The sequence below is a fragment of the Rousettus aegyptiacus genome, unplaced genomic scaffold (assembly GCF_014176215.1).
Source record: "Rousettus aegyptiacus isolate mRouAeg1 unplaced genomic scaffold, mRouAeg1.p scaffold_m13_p_8, whole genome shotgun sequence".
NCBI lineage: Eukaryota > Metazoa > Chordata > Mammalia > Chiroptera > Pteropodidae > Rousettus > Rousettus aegyptiacus.
Window position 1 is genome coordinate 101,044,078 of NW_023416311.1, and position 9,180 is coordinate 101,053,257.

At 33.0% G+C, this 9,180-nt stretch overlaps 1 pseudogene; it reads left to right on the plus strand.

Moving 5' to 3' along the window:
• The first annotated feature begins 8,597 nt into the window (after window positions 1–8,597).
• On the plus strand, window positions 8,598–8,716 carry LOC118607404 (annotated as a pseudogene).
• Window positions 8,717–9,180: the final 464 nt, after the last annotated feature.

Consider the following 9,180-nt stretch of genomic DNA (forward strand, 5'->3'; position numbering starts at 1 on the left):
ATGAATTTATTTTTCTATGTAAGCATGAAACATTTTTAGACTTGAGCTATCTTTAAAGGAAAACATTCTAGAAAATGAAAAATAATCAAAAGTCAGTTCAATTAATTTTGCTTCCATTTCTTGAATACCTAGAGAATAATTCATTTTTAAAAATGCAACATTAGACAAAGCTTTTCTCCATTCTCAAAATTGACAGAACCCTTACATTTTTAAAATTTTTCTAGATAGCCCAGGAAATAATTTACTTTACCACTTCAACCAAAAAAAAAAAGGGGGGGGGGAAGTCAATTCAATTGATGTAGAAATCCTGTGATAAAGTCTCATGCACATTTTGGTGTAAAAATCCCTAGATTGCAAGGAATAAATGAAAATATTTTTAACTTGATAAATGGTATCCACTACAACCTACACCTCCTTAGAAGTGAATAATAAAAGTATTTCCATTAAGTTAAAGAACACAATTAACTTACCTAATATCATTATTTCTTTCAGCATTGTCTGAAAGCTCCCAAGCACAAAAAATAAAAAAGGATTAGCAAGATCTGATAGCTCATTCATACATTAGATTTTGTTGATCTGAATTATCATGAATAAGTAAAAGGAATATGTGTATCTGAAGTACCATTTAATTTGTGATCAGAAAACAGACAAATCTCGTCTGTTTTTGCCAGTCCGAAAGTAGATGCCACAGAGCAAAGCTGGGATATAAATCTAGTAGAACAAAGTGTCAACACCATTATTGAGTGTAGTGTAGCGTAGAAGTACTGATGCCCTGCCATTTGAGTTGATTCTTAGTGCACCAGCACATCCTCGGCAAAGTGCAGAGGGCACATCGTCCTGCTTGGAAGCTCTATCCAAAGAAATCGTGAGCCAATTGTTCTGTCCTTGCTGAAAGCTGAAGATCTGAGTAAAGTTTACTTGGGAGAAGCCGATCTAGATGGAATGTAGGAAGGAATAAAAATGTCTCCGTAGAAGGAAGGAGTAGAGTATAATCTTCATTCTGAGATTGGCAGAATGCATCAGGAATTCATGAATATTGTTTCGGACATTATCATGTTCAAGTCTGATCCAGCTGTGATATCATTTGTGCATTTGTGTTTTTATAACGAGTACTGTCCCATTGTCCTGAGAGTGAGTCATGAAAAGTTTGGTCCTTAAAGAGGCAAGGAAGATGTAAAAGCATGAATATACTTTTATTCAAGAATGTAGAAATATTAATTCCAAATTTATTAATACAGCCCAAACATTAAGAATGGAATTTATTAAAGGTGATTAATTATTGAGAGATATTTATGTGAGAACTATGTCAGACCGTTAGAGATGATATCTGTAGATTTTTAAGTTTATTGGTCAAAATCTTGTCAAACATTTGTCATGATGGACAACTTTATCTGGTGTCCTTAGTAATTTCTATGGAGATTAAAAAGTCTTCATTTTTAATGAGTGGTTAAAGTGAATGGCTTAAGGAACAAAAATTTATTGTTTCAGAGTTCTGGATACTAGAAGCATGAGATCAAGGTATTAGCAGAATTAGTCCCTTCTGAGGTCAGTGAGGAAGAATCTATTCCACACTCTCCCCTTGTTTTTGGTAGTTTGCTGGCAGTCTTTGGTCTTCATTGGCTAGAAGAAGGACTGCCATAGTGTCTGTCTCCATCTTCACATGGCATTCTTGCTATGTGTGTGCCCAACCCCAATTTCCTCCTTTATGAAGGACACCCGTCATATAGCATTAGAGACTGCCCTAATGAGCTCATCGTACTGGATTACATGTCTAACACTCTATGCACAATTGATGCCACATTCTAGGTACAGGGTATTAGGACTTCGACATATGTTTTTTGAGGACACAATTTAACCCATAAGTCCTATGATGCTCCTAAGCTAGCAATAGATGTCCTGTTGTCTGGTTACAGGAGTGGGGAGACGCAACATAATAAAGGAGATAGAAAAAAACACACACACTATATCAACAAAGTATAATTCCAGATGAAAAGATGGGTAACTCGACACTCTTAAAGGATCTAGACATTGTGTGACATACCTTGCCCGATAATTGGTAAAGAAGTCATATTTGGTTTATAAAGTAAAATCAGAGTAAGGGACCAGGGAATTTATTGTTCTACTTTTTAGATCACTGATGGGAGGGGTGGGAATCACTCAGGATGGGATCCCATATTACAGTTAACAGCCAGTACTCTAAATAAGGCTCTCAAGTTTTCTCACTTTCCCCTAGTTAGAAATTAGGGGAAGGAAAGGAGTATGAGAACAAAGAAGTTTTGTGGGATTTGGTGAGTTAGATTCAAGACACCCGTACTCCCAATATGAGGGTCAGCAAGAATTTATTTTAGAGATCTTAATTTTGAAGAAGACAGTTTTGAATGAAAAATAAACCATCACTTCTTTATTCAATCATTAAAAGATTGAGCATCCTAATCTGAAGGCCAATGCAAACTCCTCGTAGATGTTGCTGAAGAAGCTACCCATTTCCATGTTAACACATGATGGCCTGAGCTTGCTGACAAGGGCCCTTTATATACAGCCAGGTGGGTAGTGATGGCTCTTAGCACCTGGAATGTAATTGTTCATCAAAAGAATGATAGATACACTAGATATGGAAGTGCTTTAGACCCAGAAATTGTTTCTATACAAAGGAAAATAATGCCTGCCCAGAGCTGCAATTATCTTAGATTTCTAAAATATATTATGTTCTTGAAATACCTTTAAATTTTACTAATCCCACCTTTAATCTACAGTTAGAATAAGTAGAATGAGAATTTTATGGGGTGGTCTTGAATTTTCTGAAACAGGAATTTTCCTCTAGAGTTCTCTGTGTTTTTATGAAATAAACAGTCACAGGAAATGCTCTTTTGTTGGACATACAGACTAGTTATGAATCTTTTGAAGGCATATAAGCATTTCTTGCGTATTTTATTGTTTGGTTTTTTGTTAATGCTACTTTGATAGGATGATATTTCTTAAAAAGTGTACCTTCTGATAACATGAAACAGATCACAATTTTCCCAAGCAAGGATTTTGTTCCTAACAAGAAACATTCACAGGGCCCCTGAGGTACATATGTGACAGGCTTCCAGAAAGATTCCTGCTCCCTCCACCTCATAAATGTCTGGCTGTTGTCAGTTTGTGCATTCTTCATGGTTGCTGTTGTGTGGTCCTCATCCTTGGCTCGTGGTGATAGTGGTGGAAGAAGTTGAAAGACTACCACGGCCCTTTTCCCATGTCGTGCATACTTCTCTAACCCTAGATATTTCTAAATGTGAGTTTAGCTAAAGCAGTGGCTTCTCCGCCAGGCATAGATTCCTAAATCCAGCTTCCCTTTCAGTACTCACTGTCTCTCTTTTCAAGTGTTTAATATTGTCCTAATCATTTAATTCCCTCATCAAAGTAAGGTATAGAAGCATGTGACATATTTATACTAAGAAAATGAATAAGTATTAAACTCATTTATACTAAAGTTATCTCCACATGTTTTTACTAAAATCTTTTCCTTTTTATTGAGATATAATTGGCATATAACATCGTTAATTGTCAAAAATAAGAAATTATCAAGAAGCAGGGAACAAGTCAGGTAGTAGGGCACTACCGAATCACAAATACTAAAGCAAACATATCTCCATCCTTCATTTTTGTTCTCTCTTTCTAGAATGCCTTTGTAATCTCTTCTCACCATCTGCCCCAGTGGTTCAAGTTTCCATAATTTATCCCTCAGTCTATTACAAAAGTTTCTAACTGGTCTCTGCAAGGCTTCTGTGCTCCCAGACCTAGTTGTTTAATTTCATGATTTTTGATTCTCTGAATGCCACATGCATCTGGGTGACATTTCGCCTACTTTAGTGAGAAGATAACTGAAGTCTAGAAAGCTTATAAAATGTATATAATCCAATTAATAATTTACACAAAAGTATTAAAATTCAGTTTTCTTAGTTCAAAGTTTCCATAAGTAAATACTTTCCCTAAGTCATTCCCTATTTTATCTCTACCGTTACTTATAAAATTTTTGATAAAAGAAGTATTTCACAGAAATATACATTTTATAGATTCAAGTATACGGATTTCAATTGTACATCTGAACTATAAAATCAGCTATTTTATTTTGTTATGAAAGTGTCATTTGGTATAAATAATATATCAATAGCAATAGTTTTGTTTTAAGTATAGAGTTTTTGTCAATTATTATGAAATTCTTTACCCATCGTGAAAGAATATGAAATTGGAATTTCTAATTATTGTCACTGTTAAACATATTTTTGAAAATGGAAAGCATAACAAGGTTTTTCTCTTTTTAATTCATCACAATATGTTAAAGCTGGGATGAGAGAAAACAAATATTTGCTTATTTGTTTATTCGTTTATTCAGTCATTCGAAATGTTTCTAAATATTTTAAAATAGGCATCAGCCCTCCTTTCATGAAGATCACAGTTTACTGGGCGATATTTTTCCCTCTGCTGTTAATTGGATTAACTAAACTCTCTTTTCTCCTTATCTCAATATGTTAACTCCAGTCTTACACTTTTAGAGAAAAATCAGTTTAAATGCCAGGAACCACTTTCCAGTTAAATCAATCAGCTGCTGACATTTCATGGGCATGGACAGTTCACTCTATTTCTCTGGTGCTGCTGACTTTGATCCATTCTCAACTTTGGCTGCATATCTGAGTTGTTCGAGAAACTGAGTCGGGGCAGGGGGAGAGAGAGAAAGAAAGAGAGAGAGGGAGAAAGAGAGAGAGAGGAAGGACAATCTCTCAGCACGAACCTGGGTATCACTATTTGTAAAAATAAAACAAAAAAAATTGCCAGTGTACTCTGACAGTTGAGAACCACTAGTATGTGGCTGGAACAATGCTGATTAGTTCAGATGAGCATTCTGTAATTATATGTCACCTAGAACACTAGTATGACCATATAATATACATTCCAGTTATCATTTATAGCCGTTAGTGATTGTTTTTATTTAATTAATACAGATAGGAGAATAATTGAAAGTGCACTTGATGTTAAAATTAGAGTATTTCTTTAAAATTACAAAACATAGCTTGGCTATAATCATCAAGATAATAACTATAAAGGAGAAAATAAAAACAAATTAAGGTTTGGTTCTATAATTGGCTATATGATAACAATGGATTGATTCTGCATGTACATAATATAAGGCAACAGGAGATGACAATGTAAAGCAGTCGTCACTCTATGATCAAAGCAGTTTTAAAGAAATACTAATGCAGTCTATCTGCAGATATTACACTCCTTCTGGAGAATAAATAACCTACAAATAATTCTATTTCCAAACCATATAGCCAAGCATCTTTTGACCTTTGTATCAGCTCTAAAGAGAATAGCAAATTGGATTACACAGCTGGGATGTGTTTATAGTAACATTTGATTTTAACTACACAGAATGCACCTGTTTACTCAGACATGCTTTTAATATCAGAGTATCTGTGGAAGGCTTAATACAAATCCTTTTTAAGAACTCTATTGACAGAAGTTCCCAGTAGAAAATTAGTTCAAAAATAACAAGTCAGCAGAGCATTAACTAAATCACTCTGACTGGATTGGAAAAGAGAGAGAGAGATTGTGAATGATTCATGAGAGAATTTTTAAAATTCTCCAAAAAATTTTGCTAATCATTGGAAAGTGATAGGTTTTCATTTAATAATCAGATCATTAAGGAAGCTATGAATTCTGATTTCATCTTTTTAGATCAATATGATAAAATAAGCTAAAATTAAAATCATAGTAACAATATGGTTCCTAAATGACCATTAAGAAAAGAAAAAAAATCAGGGATGAGTAGATCTGTACATTAAATGGCTGTTAAATATGTGATAATAAAGCCAAACAAGTTTAGGAAACTCTTTGCCTATTGATACTTCAATAGATTTTTAATTCCCTTAGCATTTGAATTCTTCTACAAGGTGATCATGGCTCTTAATCTGCTTACTATGATGGTTTGTTACATTACGAGGAATTTGATTCCTCCAAACTTTACACAATTCTATGTCTTTTATAATAAATCTGAAAAAATAAGTTTTAGTATTTGTATTATGATCAATCTTTTAATCTCTCTGTGCTTTCAAATGAGAAAACAAGGGCCAATTAATGAAGTCACATGTCTAATATCATATGTTTAACCAATTCTACCCTTACTCCATATGTAATGATATTATATGAAGGAAGTCTAAACAATGAAGTTTAAAGACTTACAGAAAACTGAATACTTTATTTACAGAACTAACTGGATTCTATATTTTTTCACACATAGATGTTAACAATAGATTGTATGTTGTGTAGGAAAGTACTTGATAATAAATCAAAAATAAAAGGAACATATATACAATAGAATATTTTATCACCAAAAAAATATAACTTTGTTGGTGGTGGATGTTTACTAGACATGTTGTGGTAATCATTTCACAATGTATACTTATGTAGAATCATTTATCATATACTGGAAACTAATATAATGTTATATGTCACTTATATCTTAATAAACATTAACTTTAAAATAAAAAGAGATAATAGAAATTGGTAAAGAGGGAATTGAGAAAGGACATGAAATGTAATACCTACCTGGTCTTAGTCACTTTTTTATGCCATTTCTTCTCTAATTGGTTAAGTAGTAACAGTTCTAGCCTAGGAAACTTAATCTATGTGTAATTCTGAATTAAAGTGGCTAAATGACTTGCTCATAATCATAATTTAGAAAGTGGCAAATTTGGAATTATGTGTCATTTTTTTGATCCCTTTCTAAACCTCTTATACAATCCTGTTGTCTATTTAAATCAAAACTTTAAAGTTTGATTATATTAGTACATGTTTATTACCACCCAAGTTAGATTTACCATGGATAACTACTTAATGCCTAGGAATAGTATTTTTGCTGTATTTTACATAGAAGTTTTCTATTTTTGACCATTGAAATATAGTCTTAGGAATTCCCTCAGACTGCTCCTGGGGAAATATATATACCCTTTCAGGGCTGCTGCTAGGATTCCTGTTTAATTGTTCCCAGAACTGTATATACTGTTATGATTGCCAGGTTAAAACTCATGCCCACTTTTCTTAATGTCTGTGACTTTTATCTTCCAGAAAATATACTATTTAAAAAAGTCATTATTGAGAAGAATCTCATTATGAACCTATAATTAATATTACTGACATTGCACATTATGGTAGCAAAGGAAGGTCCCCAAGATGTCTGTGTTGTATCCTAAGAGGCTATGGATGTGTTATCTTACGTGTCCAAAGGTACTTTGTAGATGTGATTGCATCCCTTGAAATGGGGAGATTATCCTGGATTATTCATGTAGACCCAGTCTAAACACATATATCTTTAAAAGCAGAACAACTTTTCTGGCTGTAGTCAGAAAGGGAGATATGACTAAGGAAGACTGTCAGGAAGATGCAACAGATGCAACTTTGTTGGCCTCGATGGAGGGAGGTGCCATGCCGAGGAATGCCCGTGGCCTCCATAGCTAGAAAATTCAAGGAGGTAAATTCTTTTTCATTGCCAACAGAGAGAAATACAGCCTCATTTTTTGCCCAGTGAGATCCATGTCCAGCTTCTAATCTACAGAACTATAACAAGTATGTGTTTATCTTAAGCTGCCACGTTTGTGGTAATTCATTAGTGTAGCAATATATAAAAAAAATTATACATAGACCAAAGACAATTGTTTAAAATCCTTCATATCTATATTCTAATTCATTATTACCTTTGAGGATCCAGATTCCCAGTAGACCTTATTATCAACACCCTCCCTTTCTCTTTATATATAGTTCAGATGCAAGCATGGGACCTAATCTATTTAAGAGCAAACTCAATCTGGGGGAAGCCTGACCTTTTTTTGCACCCAAGGTCATTTTGAAATGGAATTTTTCTTATTTTAATAAACATACAGATCTTGCCCCCCTGAAATTGGTATCTAATTTGAGGGGGAAAAATATTTTATATAAAGTGATTTTACTAGGTGGGTATTTCTGCATAAATTTATGTCCTTAAATATAATAATGATTCTCTAGTTTCCAAGAGCCTATACAATTTCTCTCAAAATTATTTTTAGATGATAGCTAACTGACAAGCAAATAGTCACAGGTCACCAAATTCGAACATCCTAGAGTATCTTCCATGAAAACTTCCATATAAATATTCTGACACATTCAGGAAATAATTTATTTCATTTGAAGTTTCTTTGGATTACTCTGATGTAAAACAAAATTACATGTGAAGTAATTACAATCCTATATTTTACTTACAATCATGTTTTATTGTGAATATTTTCCTTCTAGCACTGTATTATAAAAGAAATAAGAGAGACAGATTAAGGAGAAATAACATATATACATACTCACGTATACACATATTCATAAACATAGATATGTGTAGTAATATGTAATGTATAAATATTAGTTTTGTTTATTGAACTTTCACACTTCTTGATAACTTCAACCAACTAATTCTGTACTTTCTGTAACTTTTTATAATTTTTGTTTTGTTGGTTTTAATAAACTATATATTTCAGTTTGCAGTTATCTAATCAATGGCTACTATGAACATTTCTATTCAAGAAAACAGTCCTGTCTACAGCCATGCCACCCTGGATACACCCAATCTTGTCTGATCTCAGAAGCTAAGCAGGGTTGGACCTGATTAGTACTTGGGTGGGAGACCACCTAGAAAGACCAGGTTCTGTATGCTAAAACAAAAACAAAAACAAAAACAAAAAATAATCCTATGCATTTGAATGTTGAAAAAAATGAAAATCAATTTTATTTAAAGTTATTAATGCCTATTATAAAACCAATTATTTTATAATAAAAATACTTAGACACTTGAACAGAGACATGTAGCTCATTCAAGAGAAATGAGATGTATTTTTTCCAAGAAACTAATTTTATTATCCGCATTTTAATTTTAATGTCCTCATTTCACCAAATTATAAAAGTAACAGAGATTTGTTACATATAAATAAGTGATTAAAATAGCATGACAAAATCATAGTGACCTCTAAACATTATACAAGCTGCAAACAAGAATATGCATTAAAGAGAGTTTACAATTAAATTCATAAAAATGTTCCAAACACATTTGGCGGAAGAAAAATAAAGGCACTCCAAGAATAAGTTATAGTCTTCATTTAAACTTGTATTCTTTCCAATGAC